This window comes from Astyanax mexicanus, chromosome 14 (genome assembly GCF_023375975.1).
Source record: "Astyanax mexicanus isolate ESR-SI-001 chromosome 14, AstMex3_surface, whole genome shotgun sequence".
Lineage (NCBI taxonomy): Eukaryota > Metazoa > Chordata > Actinopteri > Characiformes > Acestrorhamphidae > Astyanax > Astyanax mexicanus.
This window is the reverse complement of record NC_064421.1, coordinates 14946189-14968771: the sequence shown is the minus strand read 5'-3', so window position 1 is coordinate 14968771 and position 22583 is coordinate 14946189. Positions and strand designations below refer to the sequence as shown.

The following is a 22583-nucleotide window of genomic DNA, read 5'->3' as shown; positions in this document are numbered from 1 at the left end:
CCATAAATGAAAATATATAATCAAAATGAACAAAAACAATACAGATATGCAACTTATTAACTAATAATTTAACAATAAAACATACTGTACTATACTTTATCAGTTGTGTTACAGCATATGCCAATATATTGTAACATTATAATGTAACATCCTAATGTGACTGGAATGTTAGCTTTTGGCTAAAATAAGGTATTGTGAGCATTAAATTAGGACCCTCTTTAGTTCTGTAATCTAATCTGGAAAAAAAGCTTAGTGCACTGAATCCAGATGAGTGCTATTTCAATAACAGTAATAAACCTTGGCTTCTAAGGGTTAATTATTCAGTATTCAATGCTTCCCCCTCTACCTGGTGTTGTATACATTTGGTGCTACAGTGGAGTTTGATGGGCAGAAGTTTGGAAGAGAGTGATATTTAAATATTCATTATTCTTGAGTACAGAAATAAAACATGCACAGTAGCAGGAGCAGATCATTTCCTCCACAAATAAAAGAGCTGGAAATCCACCAGGACAGAACATTCTCCAGCGCAATATGTAGCACATACCATGGGGCCTGGCAGGCCACTGAAATGAGAGATAGAAAGCCAGAGCAGGCGTGCTGTGCTGTGACGGACAAAAGCCCTCTGTTGCTCTCTGGGCCTTTAATATGCTTGTCTAGCTGTGGCAGGTCTGCATGGCACAGGCCCAAACGGTCCGTCTGGCTAAAGAGCGAGCGGAGAGTCCTCGCTGTCTCCTGCAGAGGGGGAGAGGGGACTGTTTGTTTAGGACCTCCTCCACTCGTCAAAAAAAGGCGGAAATGTGGAATTGATGACCTCATGCGCCGCGTGTTAGATTTATCTTACTAAAGTGCTTCCATGTCCACAGGTCTTTAGTTTTTTGCACCAGCAGCAAAAGTTAACAACTTTTAAAGACAAGATGGCTTAAAAATATTGTTATTATTTTACTTCAGATTAAGCATAATCCATTTAAATGTTTGATATACAACCCCAATTCCAAAATGTTGGGACACTGTCAATACTGTGCATTGCAAATAAATGTAAATAAAAACAAAATGCAATTATTTATACATCTAAAATACCCACAATTTTACATCTAATAGACCCAGAATTTTACATCTAATAGACCCACAATTCTACATTTAATAGACCCTCAATTCTACATTTAATAGACCCACAATTCTACATTTAATAGACCCTCAATTCTACATTTAATAGACCCACAATTTTACATCTAATAGACCCACAATTGTACATATACTAGACCCACAATTTTGCATTTAATAGACCCACAATTTTACATATAATAGACCCACAATTTTACATATAATAGACCCACAGTGTTAAAAATTAGACACTTGTACCATTTAATGAAACATATTAACTCATTCAGAATTCGATGGCAATGAATGTCAAGAAAACTATACCATAAAAATGAGAATAACTTGTTACTTATATTCACATGAAATGTAGGAATTCCATTATTTTAATAGGAACTTTTGGTTGAGAGTGGCAGCTCTGTACCTCAGGTCTTTCTTACAAGTAACTCTGGTAAAGAGAAGCTGACAAACAAACTGAATTAGACTAATTATTAAATTATGGTACCCATGAAATGTTGTCAGCTTGCTTCATATCAACATCTTCAATATAAACATAACGTCTGTTATTGCACTTTCATTTTAGTGAGGGATGATGTGGGCAGTCCTCACAAGCAGCGCCGTGATGCACAATGTGCTTCGTCACGTTCAGCGGCGCACACTTTTACAGTGAAACAGCACCAGGTTGCATTTATTTATGTTTCTTTATTTAACAGAGGAGTTAAATTATGTTAAGAAAAAGTCTTTTCAAGTCTTAAAGCCCAAGTCTGATTCCCAGTTCGAGTCAGTGAGGGTCAAGTCAAGTCACAAGTCTCTTTTGATTTCATTGAGTCAAATCTCAATTCATCAAATTTGTGTCTGGAGTCAGACTTGAGTAAAAGTCATGTGACTCGAGTACACACATCTGATCATTACAATATGACTGAAACAATACAATATACTGTGATAGTATTTAAGTATATAATTCTAAATTAGAGTTTTAAAACAGCATCTTCATATTTTAATTAAAAAGTTTTGGATTTTATAGAATCACATTAATATATATCTATCATATGCACAGTCCCAATAAGGTTTTTTGTAATCAAACAAAATCTGTGCAGTCTGAACTGGTGCAGTAACACAAAACATTCCATCTCCATGACTGACTGAGTGTTTCATCAAAATGTTCATGCTACACACCAAATGTATATTTTGCTAAACACCAATCTTGTGATATGTTTAGAGAAAATGGTACACTGGCATAAATACTTTAGTCAAATTTGAAGAAAAATATTTTGGAAGGTGCAATGCATCAACGGTAGACATCACAACTGTATAGAACAGATTGAACACAGGCCTTCTCAACCTCCCCCACAGAGTAAAGAGTGTGTGCATGTGTGTTTGTGTGTGTGCATGTGTGTGTGTGTGTGTGTGTGAGTAGGACATATCTGAAAAGTTTAGCACACCTATGCCTTGGGCTGTCGTGTCACTCTGACAGGCCCTCTGGACTCTGGGTGTTTAATGTAAATGTCTGGCCGCACTGTGCCAGGAACCGGCCCTAAAGCTTATCTGCCCTGATAATAAATAGACGTCGATCACTATTCCAGTGTGAGAGTCATTAACATTAGACGTTGTAAAAGAAAAATGAGGTGAGGTGGGGGAGGCGGGGGCAGAGCGGGTTCAGGGGCAAAGGAAATGGTGCACGCCTGGAGAGAGAGGGAGAAAAAACACACCGCTATGCTTATTTTCCCTGCCCTCAACCTCCTCATCTGATCCCTGGCCTGAAACTGTGAAATATTGCCCACAGTTAGGAAGTGACCTAACTTAAAACGGTGCACCTCCATCCTTTGATCATCATTGTTTTAGTTTTGTACACAGTCCTGCTGTTGGTTTAGCAAGAAGATGCTCCTCCCATCCGTATCTAGCAAACGATGCAGAGCGTGAAGCTTCGTCTGTGGAGCGTCTCTTTCAAAAAGTCAGGAGGCCAAGGGCAGCATGCAGTAGGAAACTGCTCCGTATTCCCCACAGTGAACTTCAAACTGACTGGCCAGTCTATCTTCAGCATGTCCATAAAGTGCTGGATGCAGAAAGGCCCAGCCTGAAACCCAAGCCCCGGGTCTGTGGAGCGCTGCACTATAGAGCACTCAGGGGACAGCTCGGCTTGCTAAAGCACTATCACAGCCAAGCCTGGCTTTACTGCCTCAGCCCTCCACGGTGCGCACACAACCGGACCGGCCCGGCACTACCCTGCATGACATACTGCACAAATCACATTGATGAAATACACCATAAATAAAATGTGTGCGGTTGTTAAACATCTACGTCTCATCATCGAAACACAGCACCATGGAGAGAGCGCAAAGTGAACGAGCAAATGGCGAACTGAGCCTTTCTCCCCATCCACCCCATCCCATAAACACTCGCACAGACAAGAGTGATGAAACACACATGCAAGATTAGATATGATTCATTAATTGTTTCAGATGCACAAAGTGAATAAATCACATGAACGACCTTGGGGCAAAGAACAGGTTTATACTGTGTTTTAGTGAAAGTGGCAGTGAATACGATAGTGAATGACAGTTCTACCGCACTGAGCTCAAAAGCGTTTAAATATGTGTACGAGGACTTGCAAAGATGTTCTTGGGATGTCCATCTCTATGACATTGAAGAAAGAAAGCTTTATTGTCCACAAAGATAACATACTTGATCTACCAACATCCATGTTTTAGTTAGATGCGTAAATAGTCCACAGATCTATAGAAGAGTGTTGTTTTACAGAAACAATTTTTGCTAGGCCAAAACTGGGCATCCATGGATATTTTATATCACTTTGTGTTCAGTGTCTCTCTGGTGTTTTCTTTAATGATGAGAACTAATAAAAACATAAATAAATCAAAAGAACTAAGTGTAAATATAAGTTTTGCCCTGGTCAACAAAAGAGATCAAAATCAAGGAATTTGTTTTTAATCCACACCTAATGCTCATGTTTGTAGTGAAACTTCACTTAATTTTTTGTTTACCAAATATGTAAGTAGATCACATATTTGGAAAGGTCCAAAAAATTCTAATAAAATTAGGATAACACAAATAGCAATTCTTGTAAATAGCAATTCATCTTATTTTTGTGTCATTTTATATTGAAAAGAAAATACGAAAAATATCTAGTATCAAAAAAGTAATGTTATTACTAAATAAAAACAAATCAAATTTATGAAAGTCAACACGTAAATACAGGCAGCTCCAAGCACTGGAGTTCAATATGATATGAGCTAGAAACCTTAGTGAAAGTAATAGACAATATTTTAATATTCTTACCCACTTTAATATTATATTTTATTTAAATTCCCAACAACCCCAACTATGACAGCTGGGAAGAACTGACAATCATGTCAGCCTGTGTAACTTAATCCATTGGTTTCCTTAGAGACCATTTAAAGTTATACTGTCCAAAATCATCTGCATCATTTTTAGCTTCTTAAAATCAGTACCGTGACCATTTTTTTAAATACCAGCTGAAACCTAACAACACTCACACACACGCACAGGTGAGCTGGAAGCGAGCCAAATCCTTGCACTGCTTCAGTGGTACTACAGCCCCAGGGCAAGCTAAACATCATATCCCCATATCAAACCCAGGAGAGCCAAATGAAGGCCAAGCAGCTACAGGACTCATCCAGGCCTGCAGCTGAGGTTAATGCTGGGCCTCACCTTCTGTGGCTTCTCATATCCTCTTCCCTGTAGTGTGTGTGTGTGTGTGTGTGTGCACGGGCAAGATCATATGACTCCACACATACACACACACACACACACACACATACACACACATACACACACACACACACTGCGGCCTTGCCAGGAGCTGTGTTTTACCTGACGCTACGTTCCATTCCATCTCACTTTATCTGCCTGGGATTGGAGGAAGATTTCTCCCTCTTTTCGCTGCCCAGGCTGGTGGGGGATCTGTGATGTACTTCACTCTATCTGGTAATTTCTTCCAGTCGCGGTGTGAGCTGATGCTGGGCCCGAGACGGAACCCCGGAGCCTCAGCCTTCCGGTCCGACTGCCATTAATCTCCCCGCCTCAGCCCGGCTCAGTGAGATCATCAGATGCTGCTGAGCGGCAAAGAGGAGCCATGCTCAGTGCCAGAGGGGCCTAGCGCTCTGCCAGACACCCGCCGTCCTTTTCCATTCGCCTTTGGAGGAGGGGTAAAGTAAAGACTGCTGGAAAATTGGACTAACCAGACACTGAAATTAGCTTCTCTTTCTCTTCCTCAGCTTTCTGGCAGAGGTGCAGACTTAAAGAGTGCACATCACATGCAACCCAATCCGAACAAAGCAGTATTCACCCACAGAAACAGCAAGGCGCTTACAATATATCCTCCACAGGAGTGTCTCTCCTCGGCTATGTAGCTACGCAAGGGGCACATCTGATACTTTTTTAAGGCCATCATCATCAATCTGATATTCATGTTGTTAAATATATTTGTGCTCGTGTCATACGATACTGGAATCTAATGCGCAAAGACTTTGGTTAACTACACAAACAGACTTTTATGTGAGCTAAAGTGGGCCCGGATTCAAAATCTGCTGATTGTGGCTCTTGGATGGATTACCACACGTGGAAACAAGCAGAATCGCTTCCTTATCTGTGACTTCCTGCATACGCGGAGTTCAGAAATATGAGGATACAGTGGCGTAAGGCAGTGAAGAGGCTTTAGGGAGACTGGCAGTGGGATTACAGCACTGCTTGCCAGAAAGAGAAGGCCACGGTGCAGCACATGTGCATGGCAGCGCAGGACAGCCAGTTACTGATGAGCTGGGGCTAAGTTTAGTGGCAGGTTTTCCTCTAAGCACCACCCTGCAATAGCACACAGCGCTCAATTCTCCCTGCCTTCATCATTGTGGATCTGGGGGACAGATGAGATGGATCTTCTGTGGCTGCTTGATTGTGAATGGATTCCTTTTGAAGGTCGACCCGGGGCACCATTGACGCACATGAAGAGTGACGCATGCAGAGGCAGGGACTGTAAACGTGCTGTCCTATACTTTCACCCACAGAAAATAATGGAGTGAAGGTATTTGACAGGGCTTTAGCATTATACAGCATTATTACTTTATTATAACAGTGTATAAATAGTATAGAGGGAAAGCACTCATTCATAGGACTAAAAGTCTGTACTGAGAGAAAAGGAAGCGAAGGTAGGGTGGATTTAGAGCCAGACCAAGGCATACTCGAATTATGCGGCCGCTTATGGCTCCAAACCACCAGGAGGACCCAAGAGCACCAAAAGCAAAAAATATATTTTTAAAAATAACATTCAATAATACAAACTAAATGGTATTACTCAGTATGTGCAATTCATGCAATGGAGTTTTTGGTAGCTAGCCTAGTGTTGTTATATACTCACAATCTGCCTCAGTTTAATAGTTATTTAAAGAATAAGTGTTAATAGCTTGTTAATTTTGGCTATGCTCAGTTTTAACCCCTGTCAGTTTAAAAGGAATTGCCAGATAGCTTATGGAATGATAAAGCATCTGGTGCTTAGGCAGTGGTGGTATGGAGCAACAAATGGCCCTGGGTAGAATGTTAGACTGGAAGGAGGATGAGCTTCATGCATAGCTGGCGTGATATGATTACTAACTAACCACTAGGCAACTATGACAACAAACCAACTGTAAAGAACTAAATGTAAGATCAGAGCACTTCCACTGAATCAGAGCACTTCCAAAACAACAAGGTTTCTGAGGGTCCCCTGGTCAGCAAAAGCCAGATGTAAACCAAGGCATAAACCAAGAACTAGTGACAGGGTATTCAGAGTCTAAAACTTGCTTGTATACAAGGCCAAAAAATGGTGCCAAATGCAAATAATGCACACATTGTTCAAGGAATTCAATGGATAGGATTTTTAAAATTCAGTCTGACTAAGAATCTGAAAGTTTCACAACAGTGGCTCTACCTCACCGGCTTGAGGCAGTGATCTTCAATTCAACCCTCCTCCAATTCAAAACTAGCACACCCCCATTCAGCCAATCAATAACTTCTATAAGAAAAGCAGTAATGAGTTAAATCAGTTGGGGTTAAGAGGTATAGCTTTACGGGAATAGAGTTATGCCCCATCTACTCATATTTAGGTTCTTGCTAGCATTTTGGACTCCCGTTCGCAAAAAAAAAAAAACACTGTTTTCATCATTTAAAACAGAGCTATCAATAAACACTCACTAAGATAAGGGTTTTGTTTTTTGATGTTGTTGAAAAAGGAGCTGATTAACAGTACCAACATGTTTCTGGTTAAATCTCAAATAAATAACTTTTTACCCATTATTCAGTGAACGACACAAGACATAAAACTACAATGTCTACAAGCAGGCAAGCACAATGTTCGCAATAATTGCCAAAATAAAAACCTCCACATTTTGAAAACAGAGATATTCTTTTTGTATTTGTTTTGCTGTTTACTGTATTTACTTTAAATTATTTGATTGCAGATTATATGCATGCACTACTATGTTGCACTTTAATTCTGTGGTACTTTTTTGTTGTTACATAACATTATTTTTGTTACATTATTTATTTTGTTACACAATTATTACTTTTTACAAAATCAGAGTACGTTTTAGTTACGTTATTGCTTAGAAAATATACAAAGGTTTATATATATATTTTTGTATGGCATGAAACTGTTTTATACTAAATAAACCTTTACTTGTTTTGTTGTTGTTGCAGCAGTACTTTCTCGATTTTTTATTGAAATAATTTTTGGCATATCAGCAAGAATATTGTTATCACAAAAATATGCTGAAATATTGTGATATTATTTCATGCATCTTTTTTATGTTTTGGTTCATCATTGTACAGAAAAAGGTCTCAAGCATTCCAGAAATATATCTTAACATATGGCAAATTCTTAGGTATCATTTCATTCAAATTTGCTACTTACTGCATTTAGTGATAAAGATGTGGAGCAATAAAACTTTGTAATGTGCTATTATGTTGACTTCACTGATACCTGAAGAACTGAAGAGAAAAAACACCTTTGGGGGATTCTTTGAGTTTAGAGGAAGGTCCTATTTTAGTTCACTGTATAGATAATGAATTTAGGTTAGCTTTTTTTTTTTTTGTAAAATCATAGTGCACCATTTAGTTGACTTTAGTTGACTGAAAAAAGTATTAAAGGAAGCAAAGTACGTGCTCAACTAGGCCGTTTAGAAGAAATACAGCGAATAAATCACTTTGTCAATCAATGTTCTCAATAATTAAATGCTGGGCAATAGGTTTTCTGTTTGGAGGCTGTCGATACGAATGAAATTTATAACTATGCCCAAACAGGAAGTCAATTTTTACAGCAATTCAATTTTCGACTGGAAAGCGTATAATTTGAATATGGCCATAAGGGGGAGATTAGAGGCTGTGTGAGTCTATTTCTTCTTTTCCTCCAGCCAGCATGATCGATAAATTAAGGTAAAAGTATTGGCGCTCCAGCAGACGTTGAGTCTGAGTGAGGCCTGCCATGTATTCTGGGCTTATCCTTTACAAAACCAATACACCCAGCTCTAATATAATTGTGTGTGTATTATTTTACAATTTACAGCTGAATGTACTGGATGAGATACACTTGGCTCAATGCATTGGCTTATCCGGGCTGAAGATTTCTCCAGGGCTCCTCGTCCCTCTGGACACTGCAGAATACAATCGCACTCCTCTAGATTTCTAGCCCAAGGCTATTTACACATTTTCAGTATGAAGGAAAAAGAACTTTCAAATCACGCTGATGCCCAAATGAATGTCCGTTTCCACAATCCAAAATTAAATGTGACACAAAGAAGCTGCTTTATCCGCACGTATCTCCACTGTGTGGGGATGATTCTTGGTGAGCTAGTGGATTGCAGGTGATGACAGAGGTTTGAATAAGTGCAAGTACTTGAGCTAAAGCAAATAATCTGCACAAACAAAAATATGCAATGAAGCTGTCAGAGCAGTGTAACAGACAGAGCTCTGTGTACGTCACCCAGTTATCATAACACTACACCTCTTCAAATAGAGCTCCCTAGAGAAGCAGAAGCACAGACTGAGAGAGAGAGAAAAAGAGAGAGAGAGAGAGAGAGGAGACTAAAATATCCTCACACTGAGCGTGGTGTAAATCATTCATACCTGCATTACAGGGGTGTAAAGATTCACACTTCATAATAAAGAGTGAAAATGTGTCTTACGTTTCTGCTTTTATTGTATTAAAGCATGAAACCTCATAAAAGTGTGAGCTTTTTAAAAAAGTGTAATATGATCAATGCAGACTGTATTATTAGTAGCACATGCTCACACAAATCAAAAGCTTAAAATCTGATTCAATGCAGTAAAGCAGAAAAAGGGATATATCACCTCGGCTGAACAGCACTGAAGTGTATTTTCTGTTCCCACTGATGCACTATATGGACAAAAGTATTTGAACAAAAGTATTTGTATTGTTATTTTTAAATGATTTATATTAAATATATATTTATATGTATCTATTTGTTGGAGTAACTGTCAATACTGTCTAAGCATTGCTGTGAGGATTGGGTTGTATTCAGCAGCAAGGCTATTAGTGAAATCCTTGTGTTAAATGATCACCATCCCATCTTATCCCCAACTCTTCAACTCAACTGATCCCCAAGAGTATTTGCATATATATATATATATATATATATATATATATATATATATATATATATATATATATATATATATATATATATATATATAAAGCAGCATGCCGGGGGTCTTTATACCATTGTACCACACAGTATTAGTTTAACCGTTGTGATCAAATACAACATTAGCGTATTTATATATAAAATAACATTGCTGTTGCTGCCCATAAATGACCTCCTCCTATATTTCTGGGGAGGTGCACATAGGATACGTGGCTATGCACAGGTAGGTTTGACGTAGAAATATAAATTGGTCTTTAAAAATGAGAAAATCATCTGTACACAAGTTTGTAATCACACCAAAAATGCTTTTATTATCTTGAAATACTGGTACTACTGTGGGGGAAGCTTGCAGAATTGACAGAACAGAAGTGTCAAAAATACTGGGTGTAAATTTTACATGAAAGTTTCTTTTTTGCTCCAATTACATACATGGGTTTGGATGAGGTTAAAAGTGCAGTCAGACAACAGAGGGTATAAGAGAAGTTTGGGCTTCATTTATCTTCATTTATCATTAACTGCTGTCATCCAGTCCTCTCCTATGCACACATATATACAGTCTATGGTACTACTAGCCATACTAGTCATACAGTCTATTAGCCACACTACATGATGTCCCAGTCATTTAAAATCAAGAGAATGAAAAATCCTGCTTTGCGGTCCAGCAAGTAGAATTCTATAGAGACATGCAGGAACCGGCCTTATGTAGCCTCATTTTACATTTACGTCATGAGCAACAACAATCGCCCTGGCAACTCGCTCATGTCAGGGAAGAGTTAAACACCAAAGGTCTGAATCTCAGACTCCATTTTTCGATTCTTCTAGACACCTCATTGGAAGAGCAGGCCAACAGGAGAAGAAAGAGCTGTTGATGGAATGCAGCCATTTTGTTGACCTTGTGGCCCTCCCTCGGAGCAAGGCCGGAGACAGGTAGATATATGGCCAGTTTGTTATTGTGAATTCCAGATCCTGTGATTATCTGGGACTACGCTTCTGGAGTTTTTTAATCTTAGATTCCTGAGCCGGTTCACCCAGGGTGCCGCCGCTGCCTCTCGCTCACCTTTCCCTGACCCGCACACTTTTTTTTCTCTTTCACTCTCCCGCAGAAAAAAAAAGAAAGGAAAAAAAGCGCACCTTACAGATTCCAGGGCCAGGCTCGAGTTTCGTTTTAATGTCCGTTTACATGTGGGCTTGTTGGCGGGGGAGAAGGAGGGGGCGAGGGGTTCCCCTTGCAGCCATTAGTTTTACAGATGAGTGCTGATGTCATGGGCCCAGCCGTCGTCGGCTGGCTGACGAGAAGCAGCGGCGCGGCCGGTGCCGGAGAATTTATTTTCCCTGTTGAACAAGGCATCAAAACTTTCAGCCTCTCGGAGAGCCTGACGGACAAGACAAACACGAAGCGCTCGGACAGCCACGCTGAAATGTGGCCAGCAGCATCTAGACAAAAGGAATCACATTTCTGAGCCGTGCTCAAACGGCAGAGGCCTGATTGAAACCAGATAAGGATAAAATGGAACTGTTGCGAGGAGTAATGAGATTCTCTGAGTGTATGTTTGGATTAGGTGATTACAGACCCCCCTTTCCTCTCTTTCTCTCTCTCGGACTCTCTCTCTCTGTATGTCTTGCTCTCTCTTCCCCTCTCTCTTCCTATCCTCAAGCATCAGACCATAGGCTAAGAGTTCAGCGGTGGTAAAATACAGCACGGTACTTTTACAGCAGGCCGAGCTGAACAAAAGGAAAATGGGTTATGAAAATAGACACAGCTGGCAAGATGCAAACAATAGGCCAGCTGGTTCTTTTTTAGGGTAATGGTCTTCAGATCCTAGCAGACCTGACGAGGTCAGCAGAGTTACTGCTGCAGAGGACGGGCAAGATTAAAAGAAAAGAACGTTTCAATAACAGAGGCAGAGGTCAGAGCGACACCTGCTTTTACAGTACGTTCACACTTTTGGACGCTGCCTCGTGCACGTCCTCTCTTATCAAGTAAACCAGTAATAATGTATACCACAGTATTTAAATAAATGAGCACAAATAAAAATGATATCAAAACTAGTACAGTAGCATATTATCTGGACTGTAAGGTGCACTGAATTATAAAGCGCACTATCAATGAACGTCTATTTTTTTGACTATTTTCATACATAAGGCACACCAGGCAGTAGATGTTAATCTACACAGATTTCTCTCCTGAAAACTGTTAATTTGGGTAAGTAAAGCGTTTCTGTTTATTTACACTAAGCTTATATTCCAATATTTTGTCTAGAAGTATTTTTTGTAAAGTTTCTCCTGCACTAAGGCTAAGTGCAGCAGCATTAGCATTAGCCGCCAACTGCAGCACTAGTGGGACACAAAAGCCACCCGAAAGCGCTAGACTGGGAATCCTGAGTGTTCCGGTAACCCAGGGTGTTATCAGCTAGAAGTTTATTCCAGATAGCTTGTTTTAACTAGGGCTGCCACAAACGATTATTTTTATAGTCGACTAATCACCGATTATTTTTTATGATTAGTCGACTAATCGGATCATACGTTAATTGAATATAAAACACAGTTTATCACAATAGAATGCAGCTGCTATTATACAACCAACATTAGATTTCAGCTATATGCTAACTAAAAATAAAAACAATTAAAATCATAGTTCATTAAACCTTTAATGAAATATGCAGCTTGTTGTAACAGACAATTATTTTACTGTTTAGCATAAAGTGTAAACAACTGTGTAAAATAAGGATAAGGCACTGGCATTTATGAAACATCTCAACCGTGAGGTTGTTTGAACTATAATGAAAAAAAAGTATATTAATAAAAAATGCCTCTCTGTCCAGATATTGTGTACATTACCGTACACAGGGCAGCGGTCTGCACAGATCTGATTGGCAGAGGAGAGCGTTTGGTGATTTTACACCACACATGACTGATCTGTGAGTTTACTGCACCGAAAAGCACTGAAAACAGAAGCCACTGTCAGAATGAAATCCTTCTCTGTAGTTTATCGGTTTGGGACGGCATTTGTGACAACGTCTGGGTCCGGATCCGGATCGCGGTCCGCCTATTAGTGACCTCTGTTTTAAAGCTATCAAGATGAGTAAGTTAAGTACTAAGTTAACACTCTGTTTACGCTAATTTTAGCAGCTAAATAGCAATTTAGCTTCTTCGTCATTTAATCAGCCACAACATGCCTCCTTTTCAGGTGCTCGTGCATCGCGGTTGTGCTGCCGAGAAAGGCAAGTTCTTCATTGCAGATATTGCATTGCACGCGTTTCACTTTTATTTTCTTGGTGATCCCACACTTTTGAGTTCTGTAGCGGGGTAGCCATGAAACCAGAGCCTGTCTGTATAATGTCCTGAGATGTCGTCCACTACCTACCCCGGTTTCCACTACTGCGCATGTGCGTCCAGGACAGAAAGGCAGTCGCAGCAGTTTGGAGAGAAAAACAAAGAAAAAAAAAACGACTAATCGACTATTAAATTAGTCGTCGACTATTTTAATAGTCGACATAATCGTGACTAGTCGACTAATCGTGGCAGCCCTAGTTTTAACACAGCAAAACTTGTTTTAACACAGCAAAACTTTACCGCAAACTACAGTCCAGTATACCCACCTCTAAAAGTCGAATGAGCTAGCGCTGTGGTTAGTGGCCAATGCTGCTGCACCCAGCCTTAGTTCTGGAGAAACTTCACTGAAGCGGAGTGGCTTTACTGCATCTTAAAACCTCAATTCATACATAAGGTGCACCGGATTATAAGGTGTACTGTCAATTTTTGGGACAATTAAAGGATTTTAAGTGCACCTTATAGTCTGTAAAATATGCTATGCTATTTAGAACCAGTATGCTGCAAATGTTTAGTAGGGAAGTTAGCTTCAGCCATTCTTGAGTGTGTTCTGTGGTAAAATGAATGTTATCACAATAGTATCTAAGCTAATGCTAAATCTCTTCAGAGTTGCAGCAGTTGTTATGAACATATGTTATGTTCTGCTGGGAATGACATCACACCCAAGTTGAAACCATGCAAGTAAAACATGCCAATAATTGGTACAATTTGGTAAACTTTTAAAAACATTAGCAAAACACAGTTATCTAAATACTTTTAACTTTACCACAATTGGTGTATCTACTATTTTCTACTATTTATAAGTGCTTAATGGTAGTTTGAACCTAGCATTGTCATGGGTTTGGAATGTTAGTGCTTCCAGTTGATAATGCATTGTATAGTATTTTTCACATTCAAACACAATGAAAACATGTACACAGATAGAACTCGGAGAGTACTGTGTGTAGGCTGATTTAATGAGAGACAAATAGTTGCTCAGTGCTGGCTGTATAAGCCTACTGCTTTTACTATTGTTGACGATTACTACAGTTTCGGTTAAAATTTCTTCCTTGAAAGTTCAAAAAGAATGCATCATAACATTTTCTGAATTACTGATTTAAAAATATAGATGGTCTTCACTGAGTCTGTGAGCCTGTAAGTAAAATAAACTATGTAACATCATTTTTTTTTTGCTCGTTTTTAAATAAAGCAGAACCATCTGTGCTACTCTGCATGCAATTCTCTGCCCTTGTATAACTCCCTGTAATACCATATACTGTGGTAAAATTTTCAGATGGCATTTTGGTATAAAAAAGTGGATACTGTCCAACCCAAATCACTACATCACGTGTTTGAGGTACCTGTGAAGAGAACCAGACTGTTTTAGGCATTAACAGTCATCTCCTAATAAAGAAACACTAAAACATTGAATAGAAGAGGATGATATTGTGTGTCTGTGTGTGAGCGTGTGCGTGTGTGTGATGTGGAAAATGTCAGAAAAGTTCAGCTTTTGGTACTTTTGTGCAGAATGTGAAAATGAAGGACTAAAGCAGACAGTTGAAAAGGCATCATTTCTTCAACAATGGATTCTTGCTGAACTTCTCATCCTCAAACTACACAAAGCTAGATTTGCATCCCCACTTAATGCGGCCCTTTCATCGCAGGGTTAAAATCGGAGATGAGAGGAAATGAATTAATTCTTTCTCTTCATTTGAAATTATCATTTCAAAGTTTACCAGCACATTGGCGGGCACGACACATTTTCACAACTTAGTGTGGTTTTTACATAATATTTCCTTTCGGGCATTAGCCAGACATACAGAGAAATATATTGACATGTGTTTAAAGTTTGTTGGCATATGTGTGCGGAGCGCTGCAGAATGCATAATTTAGCGCTGCCTCCACTCCTTAACTGCAGGGCCAAGACTGGGAGCGAGGCTCGAAGCACACTTCAATAACTGCACGTGTGCGCATTGTTCCTTTGAAAAGTTTGTCAGTGTGACAGCGTCACTGGGGTTTTTGACACCGTCTGTCATGCTGAAGATCACGCCTGCTTCTGTCGCCGTCAGCTCTTATCAGCACTCATTTCTTAAGTTTGTGCTTGCAAATATTCTGCCAAATTTTACTAACCCCCCCCCCCCCTCTTCAACACCCCCCCCAACCCCTCCACTCCTCCATCTGGGGGAAAGAAAATATGAAAGTGTGCAATAATCTCTTTCTCTCTCTCAGTTTTATCTATCTGGGAGCCATCCTTCATCCGAGTGCTCAACATTCAGGATTTTCATCAGTCACTCAAATGAAGAAGAAGGATATTAATGTTTTGATGCTCATCTTCTTGAATATGAACCAGCATGACAACCCTACTGCTTACTGATTCTTTTAATATTTCCCAGAATTATTTCATTTCACCTCGGGTTAAATGGTAGTGTCAAAAAATGACTGCATGTGAATTTTTGCCGCACGCCGCAAACAATGGTGAGGGGTTTGCGGGGGAGGCTTACATGTGCGCTTTAATTGCATTACAAGACAAACATTTAGGAGCATAATACAAAATCGCAGAGGCGCGATTTTACAGCGCGCCCTCGCACAAAAAAAACAGCGCCTCAGATCAATTTTGGCATATCCATCACAATGCCCTATCAGCGAGGTGCAGAGTAACCTGATTTAAGGCTGACTTATTGGATTTGTGGGAGGGACACAGTGGGGTGGAGGGCTCCCAGACAAAAAACAAAAGGCCCGCTTTAATCGCTCGCCTGTGCCATGACAGTGCTTAGAAAAGCCAGTCATGAAACGGCTCCTTGACGAGAAAATGATTGCGCGATCCGCGAGTAACTGCCTGCCACCGGCGATGTTCTCCCTCCAACTCAGCTTGTCAGGTGTAATCATTTTGTTCAGCTTAATGTTTTATGCAAATGCACTGGGGGTAGGGTTAGGGTGCTGCTGGGTTTGGGGAAAGGAGGATAGGGGGGTTCAAATGGAGGGGGGTGAAAAAGAAGAGGGGTGGGTAGTGGGGTTGTTGTGTAGTGTGCCTCACAAGGGTGTGTTGTTTTCTCAAGTGCTCTGAAAATATTTGCACTCCTCTGAACGTTGCCTGCGTTGCCCTGATTATTTCCTGTTTGCATCAGGGGTTTTGTCTTTGCTGCCGGTGTGCGTCTCTGGTGGAGATCACAGGGGCGTGTGGCACATCACACGACTGCCTGCAGTGCTGCACTGAGCTGAGGCTCCATTGCAGCTCCCACAGCCTGCTGGAGACAGAGCGGAGCAGAGGACCAGCCCCAGGCCTACAGCAGCAATAGATGGATCTATAAGTATTGATTAGACATGGCACAAAGTTTTTTTCTAAAGCCACTACTGATCAATCATAAATCCACTAATCCAAAATGAAGATGAGTTATTTTTTCACTTAACAAACAGCATGGTTGAAATATATACCATTTAATTAATGCATACAAATGTATGCAGACTGGGTTATGCCCTTAAAAGGCACTTATATTCTAGGGCAGATTTTTTTCATCTTTTCAGCCCAAACAACTATAAAAAAAAATCACAATGAATGCTTTGCAACTGACCCGACTGATGCAAACAAATATAGCACTATAATCAATGCAGCCTATCAAATTTAGCTAGACTGTACAATCACACAACATAATACAGATCTATTTATCAATTAACAACCTTAAATTATGTTTGTATTCATCCATGATTGATACAGTATCTGTTTGATCTTACCTTGAATAAACACACCCACACACTTAAACCAACAAATAAAGCCGTTAACATGCATGTCATAATGTTTTGAATCTCACAACAATACCAATAAATTTGTCCTGTATTAAATATTTTTTGGAGTAAATGTAAATTTTGTATGTCATTACATAGTTTTACAGTTAAAAAAAAATCCTTTTCCAACTGGGGTGGTTGTGACCAACAAGTTGATACTAATTATATCCATCTAATCTTGTAAATTATGGCAATAATTCAAACTTATGCAATGAGTAAAACTATGTCTTAGATGTTAACTATATTCTTAAACAATGTTTAACTGTAAAACAAACAAACAAGCTAACAAAGAGAAAGTTGGGGGATATGATAATGACCAATAGATTTATACTGTTACACTGCTATATTTATTTTATCTGTGATTATAATATAATGTTAAATAAATGTAGGAATTTTGACGAGAATTCACCACAAGTCATAGATCCAACATGTCATGAAAAAAAATTGATAATGCATATAGTAGATGTGAGACTGGGAGTTTTTTTTGCAGAAAATTAGCATGATGTTTTTGGTTAGTAGAGCATTTTATCAAGTTTACAATTAATGTTTTTAGAAGGCTCAATCTGTAAAATTGTCTGGATGTTCGTAGAACATTTTTATTTTTTAATATTTTTATAATGATTCCATAATGATATTATTCATATAGCTGTGATCATTGTGTTTGAAAGGTTCTGACAATGTTTTGATGCAAACCATTGTCATGTCACACATTTACAGAACATTTTAAAACATCCTGTAATGTTACAGGCTGACCTTCCTGCAACCTTTTCAAAACATTGCGGAATATTTTATTTCTTCTATTGACTGAAAGACTAAAGACTGAAGAACATTAATAACCTCTCAAAACTCTTACTCTTACTGAACACCTGGAGCACAAAGTAAATACGTTTAGGATCAGGGATAATGCCTAGTCATTGATGATACTTTCATTTAAATAAACATATCTCCATGAGTCTCAATTTAAAATGTTTTTCAGTCCAGTACTAAGCTTAATTAGTCTTTTAAAAAGGCTATACAAATGCATGCAGTGACTTTTTAAATATGTTTTGACTGATTTTTTTTTGCATTTTTTCTGTCTTGAGTATTATTATCTGTATCAGAATGCTAACCCGTATACTGTGCTATCTGACCAAATCAGATAAAATCAGTAATATCTTCCATCTCTGCCTGCAGCAGGCCTCAGAACTCAGCTTCTACACTGAGAATACACAATGTTGTGAAAGTATGAGGCTACATACAGTACACACCACAGAAGAGCAAAATTATAGGAGAAACAGTATAAAATTATTAAAGATTTTACAACTATCCCATAGACTAGCTTTTACAGGAATGTTTTTCTAAAACGTGCCAAAATGCTGCAGTAATGTGATACGTACTTAAACTAAATAATAGTCATTCTACTATAATACACTGGATGAGCTTAATACAGCCTTTATAAATACAAAGAATAAGATTAATATTTCTTACGGTAATAAAGTTGTTCAAACTTTACAAAACTAAGATTAATGCAAATTTTCTTGTGAGGAAAAGAATGGAAAACCCCCTCTCTATTTATGACAACTTAAAATCCAGCACATCAGCTACAGATGATCAGAACAACGTTTTTAAAGGAGTTTGGAGGAGACTGTTTCATTTAAACCTCAGACATTAGTTTGGTCTGCTTTTTAAAGTGAGTGAATCATCATGACCAGGTCCAAAGAGCCCTCTGAGACCTTCAAAAACAAGGTGTGTAGATGCAGAAGGGTTTGTTGCCTCTACCATCATAAAGAGGCAAACAAATTACAGGTGTGCAGGAAAGAAACCTTGCTGTCAAAAAATATCAGGCATGTCTGTAAGATTTTAACCAATGACAGATACAGTAAAGATGATTTAATCATTGTAAAAAATTATGATGCAATATTAATAGAGATGGTAGTTAAAGTAGTCATTGTGAATGAAGGTTAGCTGTTTAAAGCTGTTTTATTATCATGTACACTACCGTTCAAAAGTTTGGGGTCACATTGAAACGTCCTTATTTTTGAAGGAAAAGCACTGTACTTTTCAATGAAGATAACTTTAAACTAGTCCTAACTTTAAACAAATACACTCTGTACATTGCTAATGTGGTAAATGGCTATTCTAGCTGCAAATGTCTGGTTTTGGTGCAATATCTACATAGGTGTATAGAGGCCCATTTCCAGCAACTATCACTCCAGTGTTCTAATGGTACAATGTGTTTGCTCATTGGCTCAGAAGGCTAATTGATGATTAGAAAACCCTTGTGCAATCATGTTCACACACCTAAAAACAGTCTAGCTCATTACAGAAGCTACAAAACTGACCTTCCTTTGAGCAGATTGTGTTTCTGGAGCATCACATTTGTGGGGTCAATTAAACGCTAAAAATGGCCAGAAAAAGAGAACTTTCATCTGAAACTCGACAGTCTATTCTTGTTCTTAGAAATGAATTCCATGCGAGAAATTGCTAAGAAATTGAAGATTTCCTACAACGGTGTGTACTACTCCCTTCAGAGGACAGCACAAACAGGCTCTAACCAGAGTAGAAAAAGAAGTGGGAGGCCGCGTTGCACAACTAAGCAAGAAGATAAGTACATTAGAGTCTCTAGTTTGAGAAACAGACGCCTCACAGGTCCCCAACTGGCATCTTCATTAAATAGTACCCGCAAAACACCAGTGTCAACATCTACAGTGAAGAGGCGGCTGCAGGATTTTGGGCTTCAGGGCAGAGTGGCAAAGAAAAAGCCATATCTGAGACTGGCTAATAAAAGAAAAAGATTAAGATGGGCAAAAGAACACAGACATTGGACAGAGGAAGACTGGAAAAAAGTGTTGTGGACGGATGAATCCAAGTTTGAGGTGTTTGGATCACAAAGAAGAACGTTTGTGAGATGCAGAACAAATGAAAAGATGCTGGAAGAATGCCTGACGCCATCTGTTAAGCATGGTGGAGGTAATGTGATCTGGGGTCTGGGGTTGCTTTGGTGCTGGTAAGGTGGGAGATTTGTACAGGGTAAAAGGGATTCTGAATAAGGAAGGCTATCACTCCATTTTGCAACGCCATGCCATACCCAGTGGACAGCGCCTGATCGGAGCCAATTTCGTCCTACAACAGGACAATGACCCTAAACACACCTCCAAATTGTGCAAGAACTATTTACAGCAGAAGCAGGCAGCTGGTATTCTATTGGTAATGGAGTGGCCAGCGCAGTCACCAGATCTGAACCCCATTGAGCTGTTGTGGGAGCAGCTTGACCGTATGGTACGCCAGAAGTGCCCATCCAACCAATCCAACTTGTGGGAGCTGCTTCTAGAAGCGTGGGGTGCAATTTCTCCAGCTTACCCCAAAAAATGAACAGATAGAATGCCAAAGGTGTGCAATGCTGTAATTGCTGTGAATGGAGGATTCTTTGATGAAAGCAAAGTTTGATGTAAAAACAATGTTATTTCAAATACAAATCATTATTTCTAACCTTGTCAATGTCTTGACTCTATTTTCTATTCATTTCACAACATATGGTGGTGAATAAATGTGACTTTTCATGGAAAACACAAAATTGTTTGAGTGACCCCAAACTTTTGAACGGTAGTGTATGTACAAAAAACTAAGAAAAAAAAATTAATTAGTGAAACATTTCCTCATCCAATAAAACATTCCCTAATATCTATCTAATATCTCTAACCACTGCACAACTGCTTAAATCAATTAAAGCCCACATCAGGCAGTTACTGCTCGTATATAAGAAAGGTAATCATCTTGAAAAAATCAATGAAGAGCAAAACATTCAGGGCATGAAGCCAGTTTAATACAGCCCCATGTCTCTGTGGTGAACACCTGCCTTTTTGGACTTTTATTGGCCTATATCTTTTTTATAGTTCATCATCATCATCATCATCATCGTCAGAGGACATCTAAAAATCAAAGAATAATGTCAGCATTGAGGAAGGCAGCGAGGCACTGAATGCAGTCCTAGCCCGAGGTTTTTCCCCCTCCTCAAAGCCACCTTAATTTGCTGCCAGATGCAATAAAGGGATGTAGCCGATGGAAGGAGGGCGACTCTCTTATCTACAGAGTGATATTCTCTGCCTGGGTCTTTTATCACCTTTAAAACCCTGCACACTTTAATGCAGCGCACTGAGCCTTATTGAGCTGGAGCTAAACGATTCTCTTCCTGCTGCTCGCCTTTTCACTCTGCCAAGGCAGGAGCCTTTATAATACTGCTCTTTTTTTTGTAGCTGAGTTCGACAGTTTAACTCTGACAGTCTCTTTCATTGTGGTCTAAAATGACAAACCACGGAAATCCACATTATGTCCTTTGTGACAATCTTACAATTACTGTAATCCAGTCTAGCAGCTTTCACTTCAGTTTTACTCTAAAATTATTTAGTATTATTTCATCTTAACAGTTGATGATGTTGAAGGAGCCAGTCGCTATGTTAATGAAATGAAGTGAAATGTGTGAAAAGGTTTATATTCTGAAGCCACTGTGGACAATGGTGCCCGTTTCATTAAACATTAAGGGTGTATATGAATTTACTGTTAACTTTTGTGTTTGTGTGCGTAGATTGTGTGTCTGTCTGGTGTGTCATGACCTTAGAAATGAACGGGATACATCTGAAAGGTGTAATACACTCAAGGGGCAGTGTTCGTGTGATCAATAAATGGTAGGGGTAGTTCAGGCAGTGAACAGCATCAAAATGCTAGAACATAAAAGAAAAAGACCTACGGTTGTACAATGTGCTCTTGCTGCTCTGGTAAGTATCAAGTGATATTTTCTGCTAACAAATAAGTGAAGAGTTACGCTTACAATATATATGTATAATCTAGCCTAGGAGTCATAAAATTTTCTTTTTTTGTAAGGAATTAAGAAAACAGCCAAAAATGCATTAAAAACACTAGAGAAAACACATAAATCAACAGTAAATCAAAAACCTGTGACATAAGCCATGTAATATGTAACTACCAGCCAGTCAATATGTCAATAATATACTTACATCAAGCTTCAAAAGCTTACGGTTATCAAATTAAGCAGCCACATCACGTGTCTAGCCAGTTATACAAAATCATTTGGTAAAAAACAAAACTTTCCCCCCAAATTATATGATTAGTTACCTCAGTTTGCCAGGATTTACTGATGTTGCTTTCAGTTGATGCTTGATCGGTCTTTTTTAATTTATATGTCAAGTTTAGGGCTGGCCCGAATAGCGTTTTTTGAGCTCCGGATATTCGGCACTGATTCGAAGCGAATATTCGAATATTCGTTTTTAAAAAAAGAGGTAAAAAAAATAAATAAAAAAAAGCAAATCACGGCCCCTTTAATCCACTGAAAAATGTTCAATTTGCTCTGACCGACGAGACATATTCACCCCGGATTTTTGGTGTTTTTATCCCCCATATTTTTGTGTTTTCACCCCATATTTTTTCTGTGTTTTTAGCCCAGATTTCTTTGTGTTTTCATCCCGGAATTTCTGCTGCCCCACACGCGGCTTATCCGCTGCGTAAGCAGGCTAGGAGGCTGCTGCACGGTTTCTCCGCTGCGCAAGCCAGCCCAGTAAATTGCTGTTTGTGTTTTCACACTTAGGCTATTTGCTTAAAAAAACAAACAAAAAAAAACGTTTGTTCAGGAAGTATTTTATATTCTTAAACATTGTTAATTATATTAGAGGACAGTCATTGTAAACTGTACTTGGTCTATTTCGGTTAAAGGATTGTGCAGGGCATATTACTGATTTTGTA

General features: G+C 39.1%; 1 protein-coding gene across 1 annotated transcript in view; it reads right to left on the bottom strand.

The window, feature by feature from the left end:
* dph6 (diphthamine biosynthesis 6) overlaps window positions 1–22583 on the bottom strand; it is a 275116-nt gene that overhangs the window by 221435 nt on the left and 31098 nt on the right. The gene's annotated exons all lie outside the window — the stretch shown is intronic.